This window comes from Schistocerca nitens, chromosome 3 (genome assembly GCF_023898315.1).
Source record: "Schistocerca nitens isolate TAMUIC-IGC-003100 chromosome 3, iqSchNite1.1, whole genome shotgun sequence".
NCBI classification, from domain to species: domain Eukaryota; kingdom Metazoa; phylum Arthropoda; class Insecta; order Orthoptera; family Acrididae; genus Schistocerca; species Schistocerca nitens.
The window spans coordinates 473,413,624-473,437,690 of record NC_064616.1 but is presented as its reverse complement, the minus strand read 5'-3'; positions in this window follow the sequence as shown (position 1 = coordinate 473,437,690).

The window sequence follows — 24,067 nt, the reverse complement described above, 5'->3', positions numbered from 1 at the left end:
TCGTTAATCATATGTCCTGAATACTGAATATCAGTTTGCAAAAATTTGCACTTCGTCTTTTACACTTTAGTCCTGCCTGCAAAAGTACAATAACTAAGGCACGTAAATTCTGCAAATGTTCATGAGGGGTGCGACCTTATACCTCTATATCGTCCAGATAATTTGAGCAACCAGGGACACTGGTCCACAACTGCTGCAAATAAGACTGGAAAATAAAAGGAGGCGAAGCACAACCGAACGGACGGCGGCGAAACTTGAACAATCCAAGGTGGGTGTTGATCACAAAATAACGCTGCGACTGTTCTTAAAGCGGAATATTAAAGTATGTGTCCCGCAATTCAATCGTGGATGTCAATCGTGGATGTCAATCGTGGGCCGGCCGAAGTGGCCGTGCGGTTAAAGGCGCTGCAGTCTGGAACCGCAAGACCGCTACGGTCGCAGGTTCGAATCCTGCCTCGGGCATGGATGTTTGTGGTGTCCTTAGGTTAGTTAGGTTTAACTAGTTCTAAGTTCTAGGGGACTAATGACCTCAGCAGTTGAGTCCCATAGTGCTCAGAGCCATTTGAACCATTTGTCAATCGTGGATGTCAGTTGTCACTGTGGATGAAACATGGATACATTACTATACTCCTGACACCAAACAACAATCTAAACAATTGGTTACCAAGGGAGAATCTGCACCAAAAAAGGCGAAGACCATTCCTTCGGCCGGAAAGGTTATGGCGACTGTCTTTTGGGAATCGCAAGGAATACTTCACATCGACCACCTGGAAAAGGGTAAAACTATTACAGGTGAATATTATTCATCGTTATTGGATCTTCCTTTTCCATCACGACAATGCACCAGCACACACCTCAGCAGTTGTGGCCGCAAAATTAATGGAAAAAGGATGCGAACTCGTTCCACATCCCCCCCCCCTATTCTTCTCGAACTACTATTTGTTCCCCAATTTGAAGAATTTCATGGCGGGACAAAGATTTTATTCAAACGAGGAGGTGATTTCAGCAACTGTTAGTTATTTTGCAGACTTAGAGAATTCCTATTATTCGGAAGGGATCAACAAATTAGAGCAGCTTTAGACCAAGTTTATAAGTCTAAAAGGAAACTATGTTGAAAAATAAAAAAGTTTACCACATGTAAGCAGTATTTATTTTTGCACGGACATTTGAAACGCCCCTCATATAATTGATGAAAGGAAAAAATAAAAAAATGCAGTAAATGAAGCAGGCAAAAAAGGATACAAACGTCTCAAAAATGAGATCGACAGGAGGAACAAAATGGCTAAGCAGGGATGGCTAGAGAACAAATGTAAGGATGGAGAGGTGCACATCACTAGGGGTAAGTTAGATACTGCCTACTAGAAAATTAAAGAGTTCTTAGGAAAAAAGAGAACGACTAGCATGAATATCAAGAGCTCAGATGGAAATCCAGTAATAAGCAAAGAAGGGAAAACAGAAATGTGGAAGGAGTATATAGAGGGTCTATACAAGGGCGATGTTCTTGAGGACAATATTATAGTAATGCAAGAGAATGTACATGAAGATGAAATAGGACATACGATACTGCGTGAAGAGTTTGACAGAGCACTGAATGACCTAAGTCCAACCAAGGCCCCGGGAGTAGACAAAATCCCATTAGAACTAATGACAGCCTTGGGTGGGCCAGGCCTAACAAAACTCTAACATCTAGTGAGCAAAATGTATGAGACAGGCGAAATACCCTCAGACTTCAAGAAGAATATAATAATTCCAATCCCAAAGAAATCAGGTGTTGACAGACGTGAAAATTACCGAACTATCAGTTTAATAAACTGCGGCTGCAAAATACTAACACAAATTCTTTACAGACGAATGGAAAACTGGTAGAAGCCGACCTCGGGGAAGATCAGTTTGGATTCCGTAGAAATGTTGGAACACGTGAGGCAATACTGACCCTACGACTTATCTTAGAAAATAGATTAAGGAATGGCAAACCTACGTTTCTAGCATTTGTAGACTTAGAGAAAGCTTTTGACAATGTTAACTGGAATACTCTCTGTCAAATTCTGAAGGTGGCAGGGATAAAATGCAGGGAGCGAAAGGCTATTTACAGTTTGTTCAGAAACCAGATAGAAGTTATAAGAGTCGAGGGGCATGAAAGGGAAGCAGTGGTTGGAAAGGGAGTGAGACAGGGTTGTAGCCTATCCCCGATGTTATTCAATCTGTATATAGAGCAAGTTGTAAAGGAAATAAAAGAAAAATTCGGAGCAGGAATTAAAATCCATAGAGAAGAAATAAAAACTTCGAGGATCGCAGATGACATTTTATTTCTGTCAGAGACAGCAAAGGACTTGGAAGAGCAGTTGAACGGAATGGACAGTGTCTTGAAAGGAGGATATAAGATGAACATCAACAAAAGCAAAACGAGGATACTGGAATGTAGTCAAATTAATTCGGGTGATGCTGAGGGAATTAGATTAGGAAACGAGACACTCAGAGTAGTAAAGGCGTTTTGCTATTTGGGGAGAAAAATAACTGATGATGGTCGAAGTAGAGAGGATACAAAATATAGACTGGCAGTGGCAAGGAAAGCGTTTATGAAGAAGAGAAATTTTCTAACATCGAGTAAAGTTTTGAGTGTCAGGAAGTCGTTCCTGAAAGTATTTGTATGGAGTGTAGTCATGTATGGAAGTGAAACGTGGACGATAAATAGTTTAGAGAAGAAGAGAATAGAAGTTTTCGAAATGTGGTGCTACAGAAGAATGCCGAAGACTAGATGGGTAGATCACATAACTAATGAGGAGGTACTGAGTAGAATTAAAGAGAAGAGAAATTTGTGGCACAACTTGACTAGAAGAAGGGATCGGTTGGTAGGGCATATTCTGAGGCATCAAGAGATCGCCAATTTAGTATTTGAGGGCAGCGTGGAGGGTAAGTATCGTAGACGGAGACCAAGAGATAAATACACTAAACAGATTCAGAAGGATGTAGGTTGCAATGGGTACTGGGAGATGAGGAAGCTTGCACAGGATAGAGTAGCATGGAGAGCTGCATCTAACCAGTCTCATGACTGAAGACAACAACAAGAACAACAAGAGCTAACAAGATAGATGCATACATAGCGAAATCTGGAGAACAAAGGACGATACGAAACAGGAAGTCATCTCCTAGCTGGTCGCAGAAAAAATGTGAAGGCTTCTATGTTCTTAATTATCGTAGAGAGTATTACATGTACTTATTAACATTTGTGGACTTTCTGGTACAGACATATTTCATAAACATAAAGAAAGAAAAATTTTCTTGGTGTCTTACATTTTCCTACGGTATATTGGACTACGACACTGGCTGTTAAATGAGTAGTCATCAAGTCGTGCACAACAAGGTTAAGTCAGTTCAGGGGCGTGTCTGCCCGTGGGAATTGATGCAGCCACTGCTGGAGTGACGTCACAGTTGGCTTGTATGATGTCAATTGGACGGTGACAACCGGCTGAGAGCGAGCTCTGGTTGTGCAGTTTGCAGCAGAGGTGGACACTGAGGCGTGGCCCGTCCAGGAGCGCAGCCATGACAGCCGTGCGAGCCTTGCCTAGCGCTGCCGTTTCAGGCGGTGCAGTCGCATGGAGGTCTGACGGGCCGCACGGTGCAGAGTCGTGTGGCCGCACTGGGCTACAGCAGTCTCGGGCCGAGCGAGTCCCTGACGTCACCCCAAGGGCCGACCAGTACTGTTGCGAAACAGCTGTATGCCACGGGCTCGACAGAGTCGCGCATGGAGATGCAGCCCACGGGCTGCGGCCTCACTGCTCCGCACTAAGCGAACCCATGACGTCACTGTGCCAATGCCGTGCGCAAACGCTGGCGTGCTGCTGCCACTGACCGCGTGCTGCTGCCACTGACGGCAGTTGTGAGCTACGGGCTGCGAGCGGTGAGTAGAGCAGAGTTTAGTTCAAATGTTGAAATGTGTGAGAAATCTTACGGTACTTAACTGCTAAGGTCATCACACCCCAAGCTTACACACTAATTAACCTAAATTATCGTAAGGACAAAGACACACACCCAGGAACGAGGGAGGACTCGAAACTCCACTGGGACCATCCGCACAGTCCATGACTGCAGCGCCTTAGACAGCCATTGTTTAGTGGGGTGGTGGGATTTCTTCATGTTTTTCGTAACGCACAAAATGAGCTTGGAAACTACACGTGGTTTGCAGAAGAAGGTGCGCATGTCAATAAGAGGGAAGTAAAAGGAAAACTAATCAGTGGTGAGTGGAGAGCCATACAGCCTGAAGCGAATTTTAAAGGTTCAGTTTGGACCGTGTTAATGCTTGTCGTGGATGGCGTTAGGAAAAGCGTTCATTTTGTTTGCTATTCGTTGTGCAATGAAATTTGCTCTCATGCTGAAGGGTCAAGTGGCACTTCGCACATTTCTCGCCATCCATGCGTGTCTAATAAACAAGGGTCTTGTGTGGACGAGAAACGACTTCCTAAACATGTTCGGGAGATAACTGTCGATAAATGCGTGGTTATAAGTGCACGAGACGTAAGGTCATACGGAGCTATAACATGTGAAGGTCTTATGGATCTTGTTCAGACGTTTATCAACACTGCAAAGGCAATTATGTCTCACCCAACAACTGTGTCGTGGTACATGGCAGAAAGTGCTAAAAGCCTACGACAAGTAATTATGCCTGAGGTAATTGCTCATATAACAGAAGGTGAATACTCAGCAACCACAGACATGTGGACATCCAGTGCGAGAAGCAACAATTATCTGACATCTACTGTGTCCTGTTTCATTGACTGGACTCTCAGTTTTAGCATTTTTTTACAACTCAGTTTTCAGATGAACCAAAAACGTGCGGTAATATTCTAAGAGAATTGTTTTGACGATTTATGTCTTTGGTATCCACCACTCTACTTTGAAAGTCATGCAGCACACGGGTGATCAAGGTACCAACATTGTTTTTGCACTGCATGATTATTCACGATAGAATTGTTCCAGCCTTATGCTAAATACAGGGCTAGGAAATAATTTTAATGAGGAGTATATGTGCGCCAATTGTCCATAAGTTCGTGGTCTTTTGAAGCGGCGAAAGAACGATTGACTTACGTAAAGAAAAGTTGTTTTCTTAATGCTCTTGATAGATAAATGAGCCAGTCTAACGATAGTCGCTGGAATAAGCAGTTGACAATGTTAGAATGTCTGTGCGAAAAGCTCTCTGAGAAGGGAGAAATAGCCTAGAAATGAAGGAACTGATATCACGCTGAAGAAAGAACTTTTCACGGTGTTAAAAAAGAATGGTTCAATTGGCTCTGAGCACTATGGGACTTAACTTCTAAGGTCATCAGTCCCCTAGAACTTAGAACTACTTAAACCTAACTAACCTAAGGACATCACACACATCCATGCCCGAGGCAGGATTCGAACCTGCAACAGTAGCGGTCGCGCGGTTCCAGACTGTAGCGCCTAGAACCGCTCGGCCACACTGGCCGGCTTCACGGTGTGTTTGCAATTCTATTACTGTAATTCTTATACGCACTCGTTTATTTTATAGCTTTTAAAACATAAGGATTTTTGTAGCTCTTCAAACCAGCGTCCAAGGAATTAGAACTGGAGAAATCACCTGCACTGCACCTGCTTTTGACATGGACAATGACAATGTTAAAGCATTTGAGTCAGGCGCCCCAGAACAAAGAAGCTTCTGAAATTGCACTTTTACATAAACGCCTCGAATTATACATAGATGAAAAGCTATTGTCCAGAGATACTGTAAGGTAGCAACTTTCCTCTGGCGACCATTCGTCATTTAAAAATGGTATCTGAAGATAAGAGGCGTAAAGTCATGAATACAATACAATAGCTTTCCTTCCTCATACTTCTCCAATCCCAGAATACACTCTAACAACATTTCCCTTTGCTGCATCTCCAGTCTTTTCTCTTTGTTCTCGCTAGTGTGTTCGAATGGAACTGGCTGACCTTTCGATCTAGATATAATTATCTCAATGTACTCTGCTCTTCTGGAAGTTTCAAAAATAACGTTTATTGTTCTGAAATAGGGGAGACGATGTTTCCTACATGTTCCTCCACAACTGGTAACACGTGAATCCTTGGGAATCCATATTGTCCTAAATGAAAGTTTGAATTTTTGCCGTGTATGCACTGAAATATGAATTTTGCTGTCCTCAGGTAAAACGAAGAGAGGTGTAATGGGGCTGGACATGTATTTCACAGCCCCATCCCATCAAAGAACAAATCTTGTTGAAGCACATAAATTCTGCTACTCCATCCGATGAATTCCTAGTTGTGCAATGGGAAGATGAGAGTAAGACATTCGGGTAGCCTACACTCCGTGTTATTCAACATCTACATTGAACAAGCAGTAAAGCATACATTGATAAATTTGTAAATAGAATTAAATATCAGGGAGAAGAAATACAAATTTTGAAGTTTGCCAGTGACACTGCAGATCTGTCAGAGACAGCAAAGAACTTGGAATAACAGTTGAATGGAACAGATAGTGCCCTGAAAAGGGAATATAAAAAACCCCTCAATGGAACTAAATGAAAGGTAATGGTAATTATTCGAATTTAACTTTGCAGTACCAACGGATTTTCCATAAAATGTACTACAAAATAGGGGCGTAATATATGACCAACACAAAGATATACGGATTTCGTTAATTTTCGTTGTCTTTTACGCACAACATTCTTTTTAAATATGTATTTATGTGTAAGAATGGTCCTAAACCTGAAAATATGAATATGACACATGTTCTGAAAATTCACAGCCACTGACAAGACCTAAATTTTTGCGTTAAGTTTTACTGAAAATTTTAAAACAATTACGGAATCTGGCAGAAGAAATCATTTGTTGTTGTTGTTGTGGTCTTCAGTCCTGAGACTGGTTTGATGCAGCTCTCCATGCTACTCTATCCTGTGCAAGCTTCTTCATCTCCCAGTACCTACTGCAACCTACATCCTTCTGAATCTGCTTAGTGTATTCATCTCTTGGTCTCCCTCTACGATTTTTACCCTCCACGCTGCCCTCCAATGCTAAATTTGTGATCCCTTGATGCCTCAAAACATGTCCTACCAACCGATCCCTTCTTCTAGTCAAGTTGTGCCACAAACTTCTCTTCTCCCCAATCCTATTCAATACCTCCTCATTAGTTACGTGATCTACCCACCTTATCTTCAGCATTCTTCTGTAGCACCACATTTCGAAAGCTTCTATTCTCTTCTTGTCCAAACTGGTTATCGTCCATGTTTCACTTCCATACATGGCTACACTCCATACAAATACTTTCAGAAACGACTTCCTGACACTTAAATCTATACTCGATGTTAACAAATTTCTCTTCTTCAGAAACGATTTCCTTGCCATTGCCAGTCTACATTTTATATCCTCTCTACTTCGACCATCATCAGTTATTTTACTCCCTAAATAGCAAAACTCCTTTACTACTTTAAGTGTCTCATTTCCTAATCTAATCCCCTCAGCATCACCCGATTTAATTTGACTACATTCCATTATCCTCGTGTTGCTTTTGTTGATGTTCATCTTATATCCTCCTTTCAAGACACTGTCCATTCCGTTCAACGGCTCTTCCAAGTCCTTTGCTGTCTCTGACAGAATTACAATGTCATCGGCGAACCTCAAAGTTTTTATTTCTTCTCCATGAATTTTAATACCTACTCCGAATTTTTCTTTTGTTTCCTTTACTGCTTGCTCAATATACAGATTGAATAACATCGGGGAGAGGCTACAACCCTGTCTCACTCCTTTCCCAACCACTGCTTCCCTTTCATGCCCCTCGACTCTTATAACTGCCATCTGGTTTCTGTACAAATTGTAAATAGCCTTTCGCTCCCTGTATTTTACCCCTGCTACCTTCAGAATTTGAAAGAGAGTATTCCAGTTAACGTTGTCAAAAGCTTTCTCTAAGTCTACAAATGCTAGAAACGTAGGTTTGCCTTTTCTTAATCTTTCTTCTAAGATAAGTCGTAAGGTTAGTATTGCCTCACGTGTTCCAACATTTCTACGGAATCCAAACTGATCTTCCCCGAGGTCCGCTTCTACCAGTTTTTCCATTCGTCTGTAAAGAATTCGCGTTAGTATTTTGCAGCTGTGACTTATTAAACTGATAGTTCGGTAATTTTCACATCTGTCAACACCTGCTTTCTTTGGTATTGGAATTATTATATTCTTCTTGAAGTCTGTGGGTATTTCGCCAGTCTCATACATCTTGCTCACCAGACGGTAGAGTTTTGTCATGACTGGCTCTCCCAAGGCCATCAGTAGTTCTAATGGAATGTTGTCTACTCCCGGGGCCTTGTTTCGACTCAGGTCTTTCAGTGCTCTGTCAAACTCTTCACGCAGTATCTTATCTCCCATTTCATCTTCATCTACATCCTCTTCCACTTCCATAATACTGTCCTCAAGTACATCGCCCTTGTATAAACCCTCTATATACTCCTTCCACCTTTCTGCCTTCCCTTCTTTGCTTAGAACTGGGTTGCCATCTGAGCTCTTGATATTCATACAAGTGGCTCTCTTCTCTCCAAAGGTCTCTTTAATTTTCCTGTAGGCAGTATCTATCTTACCCCTAGTGAGACAAGCCTCTACATCCTTACATTTGTCCTCTAGCCATCCCTGCTTAGCCATTTTGCACTTTCTGTTGATCTCATTTTTGAGACGTTTGTATTCCCTTTGGCCTGCTTCATTTACTGCATTTTTATATTTTCTCCTTTCATCAATTAAATTCAATATTTCTTCTGTTACCCAAGGATTTCTATTAGCCCTCGTCTTTTTACCTACTTGATCCTCTGCTGCCTTCACTACTTCATCCCTCAGAGCTACCCATTCTTCTTCTACTGTATTTCTTTCCCCCATTCCTGTCAACTGTTCCCTTATGCTCTCCCTGAAACTCTCTACAACCTCTGGTTCTTTCAGTTTATCCAGGTCCCATCTCCTTAAATTCCCACCTTTTTGCAGTTTCTTCAGTTTCAATCTGCAGTTCATAACCAATAGATTGTGGTCAGAATCCACATCTGCCCCTGGAAATGTCTTACAATTTAAAACGTGGTTCCTAAATCTCTGTCTTACCATTATATAATCTATCTGATACCTATTAGTATCTCCAGGATTCTTCCAGGTATACAACCTTCTTTTATGATTCTTGAACCAAGTGTTAGCTATGATTAAGTTATGCTCTGTGCAAAATTCTACAAGGCGGCTTCCTCTTTCATTTCTTCCCCCCAATCCATATTCACCTACTATGTTTCCTTCTCTCCCTTTTCCTACTGACGAATTCCAGTCACCCATGACTATTAAATTTTCATCTCCCTTCACTACCTGAATAATTTCTTTTATCTCGTCATACATTTCATCAATTTCTTCATCATCTGCAGAGCTAGTTGGCATATAAACTTGTACTACTGTAGTAGGCATGGGCTTTGTGTCTATCTTGGCCACAATAATGCGTTCACTATGCTGTTTGTAGTAGCTAACCCGCACTCCTATTTTTTTATTCATTATTAAACCTACTCCTGCATTACCCCTATTTGATTTTGTATTTATAACCCTGTAATCACCTGACCAAAAGTCTTGTTCCTCCTGCCACCGAACTTCACTAATTCCCACTATATCTAACTTTAACCTATCCATTTCCCTTTTTAAATTTTCTAACCTACCTGCCCGATTAAGGGATCTGACATTCCACGCTCCGATCCGCAGAACGCCAGTTTTCTTTCTCCTGATAACGACGTCCTCTTGAGTAGTCCCCGCACGGAGATCCGAATGGGGGACTATTTTACCTCCGGAATATTTTACCCAAGAGGACGCCATCATCATTTAATCATACAGTAAAGCTGCATGTCCTCGGGAAAAATTACGGCTGTAGTTTCCCCTTGCTTTCAGCCGTTCGCAGTACCAGCACAGCAAGGCCGTTTTGGTTAATGTTACAAGGCCAGATCAGTCAATCATCCAGACTGTTGCCCCTGCAACTACTGAAAAGGCTGCTGCCCCTCTTCAGGAACCACATGTTTGTCTGGCCTCTCAACAGATACCCCTCCGTTGTGGTTGCACCTACGGTACGGCCATCTGTATCGCTGAGGCACGCAAGCCTCCCCACCAACGGCAAGGTCCATGGTTCATGGGGGAAGAAGAAATCATTTATACATCAGAAATATATTTCTTTCGGAATTTTAAAATATAAAGTACTTGACTAGATTATAGTGTTCTGAAAAGGTAGACATAAAGCACCCCTTCCTTCTCCCTTATTATTGCGAGGGTTACATCAGGTAGTGTTAAGGGATCTGATTACGAAATGAGTCACTAAAAGTACTATTGCGCAGTAAAATAACTGATGAAGGCCGAAGCAGAGGGGATACAAAATAAATACTGACTATAACAAGAACAGTATTAATGAAAAAGAGGGATTTTCTAACATCGAATATAACATTAAGTGTTAGGAAGTATTTCTTGAAGGTATTTGTATGATTTCCAACATGCTGCTCCAGACAGGAGAAAAAATGAATGTGCGCAATGGAAATTACTGAACGCGAAAATGAAGATTTGTCTCTGTCTGACTACCCCCTGAAGAAGATATTAGGATCTCTTACCGGTAATATTATTTCCACCTTCTGGCTCTTTAACATATAAATTACAACATAAAAATAAATGAATGATTAAGGGAACTAGTAACTACTAAATAATAAATGTTATTTTATCTTATCCATTTATTACAGATTAAAACGCCTTTCTTTATTATAAATGTTACATAACGATGTGCAACGGACATAAAGAGATACAAATTAATTTGCTGACCAATATTATTGATCTGCTGTCCAATTGTGCCCCTTTTTATGGCTACGCTATCTAATATAAATAGCGCGTGATGACTCACGTCATATACGTCCCAAACACTACAAGACACTACTTTCAAAGTGATCTACAGCAGTGGGCAACCTCAGTGGAAATCAAACTTACATGATCACAGCTGTTTAGGTTTATAGCAGTATTAAGCTGAAACAATTAGTAATATCACTGTATGTACTGCGTACGGTGCATCGGAGTGATGGTTCTCGTACACGTCTGCGTCGATGGAAGATCTCCAGCCACAAAATAAAAAACTCATGAAACACTAGGACGGCAGAAGGCGGACCTCTGACTAGTATAATCTAATACTATCTTCTCCTCTCTGTATTCTACAGACAACAAACGCGAACTCAGGGCCACAAGGACGAAATTCAGATAACGTCTCAATAGACAGGAGAAGTGCACACAATCACTGAACGCTGCGTACTCAACGACGATTCTCTACATGGAGCCGAAGTCCAGAATCGTATAAGTTAGCAACACCTTCGGTCACCTAAAGCAACTTCCCAGTGCCTTGTTCTCCCATATCATGCAAATTGAGCCTTACTGATTTTTCCCGCATTTGTCCTATCATGATATACGAACCTTGCGACAGTATCTTCACTGGTGACAACTTCCCCCAACTTGAACATTAACCCCTTGAGTTCCACCGCACGTCATTGTAAGTTAGTTTCGGCATGATGCTTGATGATAAAGTTTAGCTCTAGGATTGCACAGCAGCCTTCGCCTGCATCACGCATTACACTGCAAGTGAGAGCGAGCTCTGGTTGTGCAATTTGCAGCAGAAGTGGGCATCGAGGCGCGGGCTGTCCTGGAGCGCAGCCATGTAAGCCCTGCGTGCCTTGCCTCACGCTGCCGTTTCAACCAGGGCAGCTGCATGGAGGACCGACGGGCCGCATGGTGTAGAGTCGTGCACAGAGGCAGGGACCATACAATGTAAGTTTTCACGGCCGGTTCTGTCTTCACTTAAAACTTCCGGGCTTTTAGGCCGTGGTCGAAGCATAAAACTGTCTCCTGACGTTCCGTCTCCGACTGCGGGAGACATCCTCGGAGGTAAAGCGGCGAACTGCGAAGAGAACTCGAGGAAGCGCTAATTATATAGGCAGTACAGAGGGCGCCAATGTCGATCACGTGGCGTCGGCTATGAGATTGTCTCTGGTATTGCCAACATTCTCGATTGAAAGTAATCGATCGTCACGCTCGCGGTGCAACGCTGACATCCAAATTTTATCCAGTTTAACACTTTCGTCTTTCCTGTTAAAATTATTACGATGTTTATCAATATCGATAGCCTCTCTATACAAGCGTGCATAATAATGCGAGGTTTTTGATATGACGCTTGTCTCGCTGAATTTTATTTCATGATCACCTTCCTGGTAAACATGTTCCGCTACGGCCGATTTATCCGTGTGACCCAGGCGGCAATTCCTCTTATGTTCGACAAGACGGGTGTTCACACTTCTCTTTGTGGTACCAATGTAAACCTGTCCACAACTACGAGGAATTTTATATACCCCCGGTGTAGCCAAAGGGTGTCGTGCATCTTTCGCCGACCTTAAAAATGCTTTTATTTTCCTAGTGGGTCTTGCCAAAACTTTCCCAATGCGATCTGTGATCTTACTAATGAGCGGAAGAAAAACTTTGCCCTTGGACGACTGTTGTTCGTCGTTACTCCTGATTCTCTGCCTAGAGCGAAGTGCTCGATCTATATCCTTGCTAGAATAGCCATTCTTCACGAAAGTTGACCGTACATGTTCAATCTCATCTTTTAAATAAACAGGTTCACAAAGTTTGTACGCCCTGTCTGCCAAAGTTTTCATTAAACCTCTTTTTTGTCTTGGGTGGTGGTTTGAATCTTTGTGTAGATAACGATCAGTATGTGTGGGCTTTCTATGCACCTTATGGCCCAACGTTCCGTCCCGTCGTTTAATCACAGACACATCCAGGAAGTCCAATTGCCCATTCCTTTCCGTCTCCATAGTGAATTGGATTTTCGGATTAATGCTGTTTAAATGTTTCAGGAAGGCATCCCACTCCACTGCTCCGTGTGTCCATACTACGAACGTGTCATCGACATAGCGATACCACCTGGCTGGTCTCTTACTGGCAGTCTGCAACGCCCGTTGTTCAAAAGTCTCCATAAATAGGTTAGCCACAGCAGGACTGAGAGGACTGCCCATAGCCACCCCGTCAATCTGTTCAAAAAAGTTATTATTGTATTGAAAGTAGGTTGTGGTGAGGCAGTATCGGAAAAATGCCACAATATCGGTAGGAAAAATATCCGCTATGCATAAGATAGCTTCGTTTACCGGAATCATGGTAAATAACGACACAACGTCAAAACTGACGAGGATATCATCCGGACCCACGCTCGTTTCCTTTAACTTGTCAATGAAATGAGCTGAATTCCTAATATGACTGTCCGTTCTATGATGATAAACGAACCCTGCGACAGTATTTCACTGGTGGCAGCTTCCCCCAGCCGAACATTATCCCACTGAGTACCACCGCGCGTCATCGAAAGTCAGCTTCGGCATGATGCTTGATGAGAAAGTCTAGCCCTGGGATTGCACAGCAGCCTTCGCCTGCATCACGTATTACACTGCAAGTGTTGTCACTTTGTCAATCTCCTGATCCACTGGCACATGCCTTGTCGGACCGATCATAAACCTTGCAAACACATTTCCTCTTTCCTCCTCCCCCCACTTTCTGAGGAGGCAGTGCCGTCACAGATGGTGCCGAATCTGCGGCCTTCGCAAATATTAAATGCCTCTGTAGCATTTCAGTACTCAAAACATCTTTCTATACAACCAGCCTTATTGATAGCTTTCTGCATCACCTCCTAAGTATCTACAACAAAATTACTGTCGGCAGTTGCACTCTGCAAGACACAAAAATCATTGGCACATGCACTTCTCTCCACATCTGGTCCAGGCTGCAGAAATTCGCAACCTCTCCGCCAAGGTATACCTCACTAATTATGCAAATAACAAACGAGAACAAAACAGTACGACGACAAGGACACTTAATCTAATTCTTTCCTAACACGTACTGTTACTTAACTTCTCCACCTGAGCGGCTACTCATGACTACGACTTTACTTGCTTAAACGCAGTGAGCCACATTTATTGCACAAAATGAAATACATTCCCCATTGAAAACGGCGTAATGTACCACAAAACTCCGACTTCTAAACGAAATTCATCTTCCCCTACGAAGAAGCTACACATGGTTAACACCTTATACCATTCCACACAATGTGCCCCACCCATTGATGATAGGGAAAAATGACGTTCATATTTACACATCCTCAGTCTGAGTTTACTTGCCTCATGTTACACATGAAAACCGAACTGAAAAGATGGTAGAAGCTGGACTGACTCGACGTGATACTCGCAGGGGGAAAAAAAAAGAGCCAGTGCAATCATCCACTGTGTACTGATGCTTTTTGTCGACGAATCTGCAACTCTCAGGTAGCCGAGAGTCATCGACGGCAGGGAGGGTGGCTGGTAAGGTTCCTCTGTCACTGAAATTTAGTGGTGACACACACGTCTGACATCAAATTGTAGAGGCCGCCCCAGGGCGAAGCAAGCGCCAAAAGACTTCCCAAGCGCACCTAAGGCCTCCCCGGTTTGCCTGACAAACAGGTTCCAGGCACTGACTGTGGCTGTCGCTGAGCCAGATGCTGTCACCTGTCCTGTTTAAGAGGAAACCACTCAGCCTGCAACATCCGGGCAATCGCAGTGCGTGGGATTATTGGTAGTTGGGAGCTCCAACGTTAGGCGCGTTATGGGGCCTCTTAGGGTCTTGCTGACAAGGAGGGTAAGAAAACCAATGTGCATTCCGTGTTCATACCGGGTGAAATCATTCCAGATGTGGAAAGGGTCCTCCGAGATGCCATGAAGAGCACAGGATACAGCCAACTGCAGGTGGTGTCTCACGTCGGTACCAATGATGTGTGTCACTTTGAATCAGAAGAGATTCTTTCTGGTTTCGAGCGGCTAACGGAAGTGGTAAAGGCTGACAGTCTTGCTTGCCAGATGAAAGCAAGGCTGACTATTTGCAGCATAGTCGACACGACCGATTGCGGACCTCTGGTACAGAGCCGATTGGTGGGTCTGAATCAGAGGCTCAGACGGTCCTGCGACCGTGTAGGTTGCAGATTCTTCGACTTGTGCCAACGGGTGGTTGGGTTTCTGGTTCCGCTTAATAGGTCAGGTGTCCACTATACGCAGGAGGTAGCAGGGTCAGTGTGGCGTTGGGAATGTACCAGAGCTCCAAGCGCTTATAGAAAGCACGTATTCTCAAATCGTTATAGGCACCGAAAGCTCGCTAAAGTCGGATATAAGCTCAGCCGAAATTTTTGCGAAGAACCTAACGGTGTGCCGGCCGCGTTGGCGGAGCGGTTATAGGCGTTTCAGTCCAGAACTGCGAGACTGCTACGGTCGCAGGTTCGAATCCTGCCTCGGGCATGGATGCGTGTGATGTCCTTAGGTTGGTTAGGTATAGGTAGTTCTAAGTTCTAGGGAACTGATGACCTCTGATGTTAAGTCCCATAGTGCTCAGAGCCAATTTTGAACCTAACGGTGTTCCGAAAAGATAGGCTAAACACCGTTGGCGGTGGCCAGTTTGTTGCTGTCAGAAGTAGTTTGACTTGTCGCGAAACTGAAGTAGATACTTCCTGTAAGTTAGTATGGGCAGAGGTCATTGTTGTCAACCGGAATAAAATAATAATTCGATCCATTTATTAACCTCCTAGTTCAGATGATACAGTTGCTGATAGGTTCAAAGAAAACTTGAGGTTGATTTCAAACACGTACCCGACTCATACAATAATAGTTGGTGGTGACTTTAATTGACCCTCGATATGTTGGCGAAAATACGTGTTTAATTCTGGAAGTACGCATAAAATATCATCCGAAATTTTGCTAAACGCATTCTCTGAAAATTATTTCGAGAAGTTAGTTCTTGAGCCCATACGAATAGTAAACGGTTGTGAAAACACACTTGACCTTTTAGCAACAAATGATCCTGAGTTAATAACGAGTATCAAAACCGATATAGGGATTAGTGAACACACGGTTGTCGTAGCGAGATTGAATATTGAAATCCCCTAATCCTCGAAAAATGAGCGAAAAGTATACCTATTCAAAAAAGCCGATAAAAATTCATTTGGCGCCTTCCTGAGAGACAATCTCCACTCATTCCAAATTAATAATATAAGTGTAGACCAGATGTGGCTTAAATTCAAAGAAATAGTATCGGCAGCAATTGAGAGATTTATACCAAATAAACAAACAAACGATGGAGCTGATCCTCCTTGGTACACAAATCTTGTTAGAAGACTGTTGCAGAAACAACGAAACAAACATGCCAATTTTAAACAGACGCAAAATCCCCAAGATTGGCGAACCTTTACAGGAGCTCTAAATGTAGCGCATACTTGAATGCGAGACGAATATAACAGTTTCCACAACGAAACTTTGTCTCGAAACCTGGCACAGAATCCAAAAAGATTCTGGCCGTATGTGAAGTACAGAATGGCTCTGAGCACTATGGGACTCAACTTCTGAGTTCATTAGTCCCCTAAAACTTAGCACTAGTTAAACCTAACTAAGCTAAGGACATCACACACATCCATGCCCGAGGCAGGATTCGAACCTGCGACCGTAGCGGTCTCGCGGTTCCAGACTGCAGCGCCTAGAACCGCACGGCCACTTCGGCCGACTATGTGAATTACGTTAGCGGCAAGAAACCATCAATGCCTTCTCTGTGTGATAACAATGGAGTTACTATCGAAGACATTGGTGCCAAAGCAGAAGTACTAAACATAGCCTTCCGAAATGCCTTCACAAAAGAAGACGAAGTAAATATCCCAGGATTCGAATCGAGAATAGCTGCCAACACGAGTAACGTAGAAGTAAATATCCTCGAAGTAGTGAAGCAACTCAAATCACTCAATAAAAGTAAATCTTCTGGTCCAGACTGTATACCAGTTAGGTTCCATTCCGAGTATGCTGATGCATTAGCTTCATACTTAACAATCGTATACAACCGTTCGCTCCACGAAAGATCTGTACCAAAAGACTGGAAAGTTGCACAGGTCACACCAATATTCAAGTAAGATAGTAGGAGTAATCCAATAAATTACAGGCCGATATCGTTAACGTCGATATGCAGCAGGACTTTAGAATTTATATTTTGTTCCAACATTATGAATTACCTCGAAGGTTCAAATGGCTCTGAGCACTATGTGACTCAACTGCTGAGGTCATTAGTCCCCTAGAACTTAGAACTAGTTAAACCTAACTAACCTAAGGACATCACAAACATCCATGCCCGAGGCGGGATTCGAACCTGCGACCGTAGCGGTCTTGCGGTTCCAGACTGCAGCGCCTTTAACCGCACGGCCACTTCGGCCGGCAATTACCTCGAAGGAAACGGTCTATTGACACACAGTCAACATGGTTTTAGAAAACATCGTTCCTGTGAAACACAACAAGCTCTTTATTCACACGAAGTGCTGAGTGCTATTGAGAAGGGATTTCAGATCGATTCCGTATTCCTGGATGTCCCGAAGGCTTTTGACACTGTACCACATCAGCTGCTCGTAGTGAAATTGCGTGCATATGGAATATCGTCTCAGTTATGTGACTGGATTTGGGATTTCCTGTCAGGGAGGTCACAGTTCGTAGTAATTGACGGAAAGTAATCGAGTAATACAGAAGTGATTTCGGGTGTTCTCGAAGGTAGTGTTATAGGCCCTTTGCTGTTCCTTATCTATATAAACGATTTGGGAGACAATCGGAGTAGCCGTCTTCGGCTGTTTGCAGATGACACTGTCGTTTATCGACTTGTGAAGTCATCAGAAGATCAAAACAAACTGCAAAACGATTTAGAAGAAATATCTGAATGGTGCGAAAAGTGGCAGTTGACCCTTAATAACGAAAAGTGTGAGGTCATCCACATGAATGCTAAAAGGAACTCTTTAAACTTCGGTTACACGATAAATCAGTCTAATCTAAAAGCCATGTATTCCACTAAATACCTAGGTATTAGAATTACAAACAACTTAAATTGGAAAGAGCACATAGAAAATGTTGTGGGGAAGGCTAAAGGAAGGCTGTGTTTTATTGGCAGGACACTTAGAAATGTAACGAACCTACTAAAGAGGACACTACGGTACAAATAGATACTACGCTTGTCCGTCCTATTGTAGAATACTGCTGCGCAGTGTGGGATCCTTACCAGATAGGACTCATGGAGTACATCGAAAAAGTTCAAAGAAAGGCCACACGTTTTTTATTATCACGAAATACGTGAGAGAGTGTCACAGAAATGTACAGCATTTGAGCTGGAAATCATTAAAATAAAGGCGTTTTTCGTTGCGACCGAATCGTCTCACAAAATTCCAATCACCAACTTTCTCCTCCGAATGCGAAAATATTTTGTTGACACTGACCTACATAGGGAGGAACGATCACCACGATAAAATAAAATAAAATCAGAGCTCTTACGGTGAGATATAGATATTCATTATTTTCCGTGCGCTATACGTGATTGGAATAATAGAGAATTGTGAAGATGGTTCGATGAACCCTCTGCCAGGCACTAAAATGTGATTTGTTTATCCATGTAGTGTAGATGTACATGTGGAGGTCTGAGTTGAATTAGTGGACTGGTGCCAGGATGCTGATGGTTGGCTGCTCATAAAAAGTTCTCTGTTAGTCATACATTTTACTGAAGAACAAACTAGAATATTCTGTGGTGCAACGTCTTCCACAGTGTCTGCTGTAGACAGCGAGTGTTAAGGAACTGACGCAACAGGTGGCCATGGTCTCAAGCGACTGCTTTCTATGGCAGAGGGCTGTTTGCACCTGGTAGTTGGCCCGAAGGTGGCCCACTGGCTCGAAGATGCTCAGCCACAGCACTGATTTTAACACCAGAAGCAGGGGCACACAGTTAGTGGAGGCCAAAACACGTGGTGGCTGCTTGTAGCATCATGTCGCCTCGAGGAGCGGCCTACACCTCTCCTCGTAAATAGTAGGTACCAGACTGAGACACCTTTGACTGAAAGTAATTGTAATTTATGTTGGGACAGGGCGTTCTTGCTTTGCAAATCACAGCTCACAACCATGTAGACCATAAGAAGTCTTGATTGGATGTCTAGTAGCTGGCCTACAAACGCCTTTCTGCTGTGTCTTTGTAATGGCAGTGCCAGCCCCTTTTCTGGAGCACAATGTGGGAATCTGCCAGTGGCTTTGCTGCATCTGACGTAATGGTGTTTGGTCAGGTCTGAGCTGCCCCACTAACAAAGTCTTTTGCAACTGCCATGGCAATATCACTTTTGTATCCCGCCTGGAAGGCAGCGCGTGGTTCAGCTCCTGAAAACTGAAAGGTTGCCTGAGTGAAGGAAGTGAGTAGGGTCAGGAAAAGGTGAGAATCTCTCGGTACTGCTCTTAGAAATGGTTTTACTATTTCACAATATTAACTGAATACATAACTTTGCACTGAGGTGCGAAGCCTTAGACTCGTCGTAAGTAGTACATAGTCTCAATAGCAAGCGAAGTGTCCTGGCCGTCTGCTCTTCATCAGAATGGGCAGAATCTGTCGCGGAGCTCGTAGACCCCACAGCAACGGCTAGAATGCGCTGTCGTCGGTGTCCGTCGTAGTGCCAACTTAAGAATTTCCACCTACGCCATGGCATCGTAGCTATCGATACCACAATCACCATTTTACTCAGTAGCGCCGAAAATTAGTGGTGGCGCTGCAGATCGAATAACTGATAAGAAGATACTGGGGAAAACAAGATATTTATGGCACAAGTTCGTTTCATAGGGAATATCGTGAGGCACCAAGGAATTGTCAGTTTGGTAATGGAGAGAAGTGTGTATATGTGGGTGTTGGGGAGGGGGGTATTAAAATTGTAGAAGGAGACAAAGTCTTGAATAAAGGTAGCAGTTTCAAACTGACGTACATTGCATTAGCTGCGCAGCGCTGAAGAGGCTTGCGCAGAATAGACTACCTTGGGCAGCTGCATCAAACCAGTCTTCAGACTGAACACCACAACAACAACACTGGGGAAGGGGCGGGAGGGAGAAGTAGGCTTCTGGTCCACAATTTTGCAACTTCTTTACTGGGAAAACTCATGAAAAAGGTAGGTCTCGTGTGATTCAGCATCCTCGGCTGTTGACATGGCAAAAGACGTTTCTCTATTGCTCTAAATTAACGGCGCTGCTCATTGTCGTATGAGAAAAACTATTTATCTCACACTATTGGCCGATGCAACGAACTGAGGTAGCGGTCCTTGTATTCTTTTCTTGTTGTACTCAGAAATGTCTCTGGTATGACGTTAAATTGTAACCACATGTGGAGTGACCACTGTACAAGCAACAATAGCAGCAACCTCTCTGTAAGGTGGATGAGCGAGTGGAAGTTGTGTGCTCTAACTGTTACCTTGCCTCCTTGCGAAGGTGAAAGGAAGATAGAGAATGTAAAGAAAATAGTCGTGATCACCTACCACTTACCAGCAGGTAGTCAGCTCAGTAATGTCAATTGAAAATAACCGAGCAGTGCTTGTTGATTCCTGTTGTGATTTCTTACTACTCCAGATTAGTCTTCGAGAGAAACGTAAAGTTGCAGATGTAGCTCCAATGTAATTTTCATAAGGCAAGTGTATAACGTGATCGGTCAATCGCATTACGCTGTTTAGTTAATTGACTATCGGACTTCGTTTCTGAAAGACTGCAGGTTCGTTGGTGCACCATAAAATAACTGATAATTGCTAATCAGTATTTAGATCACACCAATGGCAGACTGGCTCCAAGTCAGCAGTTTTGCATTTCTTTCATGAATGGCTGTACACAAAGCTGATAACGGCATTAATACAAAGAGATATGTTTAGTTTGTTAATTTAACAAATCTGAAAGGCTTAATTTAAATAGACTTAAATATATTCATGGTTCTTAAAAGCTAAATAGATTACATCTCGTGGAAAACGGGTTTTCTGCCGGATATCAGCGTCTTCCAAGCACGATATTTCGATCATTACTTGACGTAATTTTACGTAATTACTTGACGTCGAAATATCGTGTTTGGAAGACGCTGATATCCGGCAGAAAACCCGATTTCCACGAGATGTCATCAAATCGCCGGGAAAGTCTAAGAAATTACAGCTAAATAGATGCTTACATAGCGATAGCTGAAGAACAATGGACGATAAAAAACAGGAAGACATGTCCTAGCTGATCGCAGGAAATAATGTGAAGGCTTCTCTGTTCTTTATTGTCATAGAAAGTATTACATGTACTTATTAACATTTGTGGACTCTCTGCTGCACACACATTTCATAAACATAAAGAAAGAAAGATTTTCATGGTGTCTCATATTTGCCTATGATACATATGATTACGACACTCGCCGTTACAAAAGTAGTCATTCAAGTAGTAAGTACAACAAAACTACAAGATTGGTGAATACAAGAAAAAACAATACACAAATTGACATGTTTTAAATGAACAGTTTGACAAATCATTTTCATTGGCATAGGAGATATTTGTGCAAGATACACTAACATAAAATTTGTGAGGTATGATTGTTCTGCGGATAGGAGGGTAAGTCAGTTCAGGGAAAAGGATACAATAGTTTCCCTTCTTCATACTTCTCCAATCCCAGAATACACTCTAACGACATTTCGTAATACTGCATCTCCAATGGTCTTTTCTCTTTGTTCTCGCTAGTCGGTTCGAACGGAACTGGCTTATCTTCCGATCTAGAAATAGTTTTCTCAATGCACTCTGCTCTTCTGAAAGTTACAAAAATTACATTTAATGTTCGGAAATAGGAGAGACGCTCATTCCTACATGTTCCTGTACAACTGGTAACGTGTGAATCCTTGGGAATCCATGTTGCCCTAAATGAAAGTTTGGATTTTTGCCGTATATGCACTGAAATATGAATTTTTCTGTCCTCAGGTAAAAAGAAGAACGGAGTAATGGGGCTGGACATGTATTTCACAGCCCCACCACACCAAAGAATAAATTTTGTTGAAGCACATAAATTCTGCTACTGCATCTGCTGGATTTTTGTTGTGCAATATGAAGATGGGAGTGAGACATTCGGGTAGCCTACACTCGATGTCATTCAACATCTACACCGAACAAGCAGTAAAGCATAGAAGGATAAATTTGTTAACACAATCAAATATCAGGGTGAAGCAATAAACATTTTGAAGTTTACCGGTGACAATGCTATTCTGTCAGAAACAGTAAAAAACTTGGAATAACAGTTGAATGGATTAGATAGTGCCCTGGAAAGGGATTATGAGATAACCCTCAATGGATCTAAATGAAAAGTAATGGAATGTTTTCGAATTAAACCTAGCAGTACCAACGGATTTACCATAACGTGTACTACAAAATGAGGGCGTAATATATGACCAACACAAAGATATACGGATTTCGTTAATTTTCGTTGTATTTTTCGCACAACATACTTTTTAAAGATATATTTATGTGTAAGAAGTGTCCTAAACCTGAAAATATTAATATGACACCTGTTCTTAAAATCACATCCTGAAAAATTTAAAACAATTACGGAATCTGGTAGAAGAAATCATTAAAAACCATAAATATATGTTTTTAAGATTTTTAATATATATTGTACATGACTTGAATACAGGGTTCTGAAAATGTACGTATGATGTAGTCCTTCCTTCCCCTTGGTATTGCGAGGGTTATATCAGGTAGTGTTAAGGGAATCTGATTACGAAATGAGACACTAAAAGGACTATTGGGCAGCAAAATAACTGATGATGGCCGAAGTAAAAAGGATATAAAATGAAGACTGACTATAGCGAGAAAAGTATTAGATAGAGAGATATGCTAACATCGAATATAAATTTAAGTGTTAGGAAGTATTTCTCGAAACTATTTGTGTGGTTTGCAAGATGCTACTCCAGGTGGGTGTAAAATTGAATTTGCGCAATGGAAAATACAGAACGCAGAAATAAAGATTTGGCCCTGTCTGACTCCCCCCCCCCCCCCCTCCGACGAAGCACATCTTAGGATCTCTTAACAGTATTATTATTTGCTTCTTCTTGCTCTTTAACAGATAAATTATAACATAAAATAATTGAATGATTATGGGATCTAGTAACTACTAAATAATAAATGTTGTATATGCTTATATATTTATTGTAGATTTAAACACCTTTATATATTACAGATGTTTATATGTCCAAGTACAATGGACATAGAGATAGAAGTAAATTTCCTGTCTAATATTATTGATCAACTGCCCAAATGGGCCGATTTTGTGGCTACGCGTCCTAATATAAATAACACGAGATGACTGATATCACCTACGTCACCCGCATCTCGTGGTCGTGCGGTAGCGTTCTCGCTTCCCACGCCCGGGTTCGATTCCCGGCGGGGTCAGGGATTTTCTCTACCTCGTGATGGCTGGGTGTTGTGTGATGTCCTTAGGTTAGTTAGGTTTAAGTAGTTCTAAGTTCTAGGGGACTGATGACCATAGATGTTAAGTCCCATAGTGCTCAGAGCCATTTGAACCATTATTTCACCTACGTCAGAAACACTAGAAGACACTACTATCAAAGATGATCTACAGTGGTGTGCAACGTCAGTGTAAATGAAACTTACATTATCACAGCTGTTTAGCTTTATAGCCCTAATAAGCCGAAGCATTTAGCAATATCACCGTATGTTCTCCGTCCGCTGCGTCGGAGTGATGGTTCTGGTGCACGTCTGTGGCGATGGAGGAATTCCAGCCACAAAATAAAAAACACATTAAACACTAGGACGGCAGGAGGCGGGCGTCTGACTAGTATAATCTAATACTATCTTCTCCTCTCTGTATTCTACAGACAAGAAACGCGAACTCCCAGGCACAAGGACGAAATTCAGACAACGTCTCAACGTGAGTATAGACAGGAGAAGTGCTCTCAATCACTGAGCGCTGCGTACTCAACGACGACTCCCTACCTAGTGGCGAAGTCCAGAATCGTATTAGTTAACAACACCTTCGGTCACCTAAAGCAACTTCCCAGTGCCTTGTGCCCCCATAACATCCAAATTAAGCTTTAGTGATTTTGCCTACATTTGTTCTATCATGATAAACGAACCTTGCAACAGTATTTCAATGGTAACAGTTTCTCCCAGCTTTAACATTATCCCCCTGAGTTCCACCGCTCGTCATC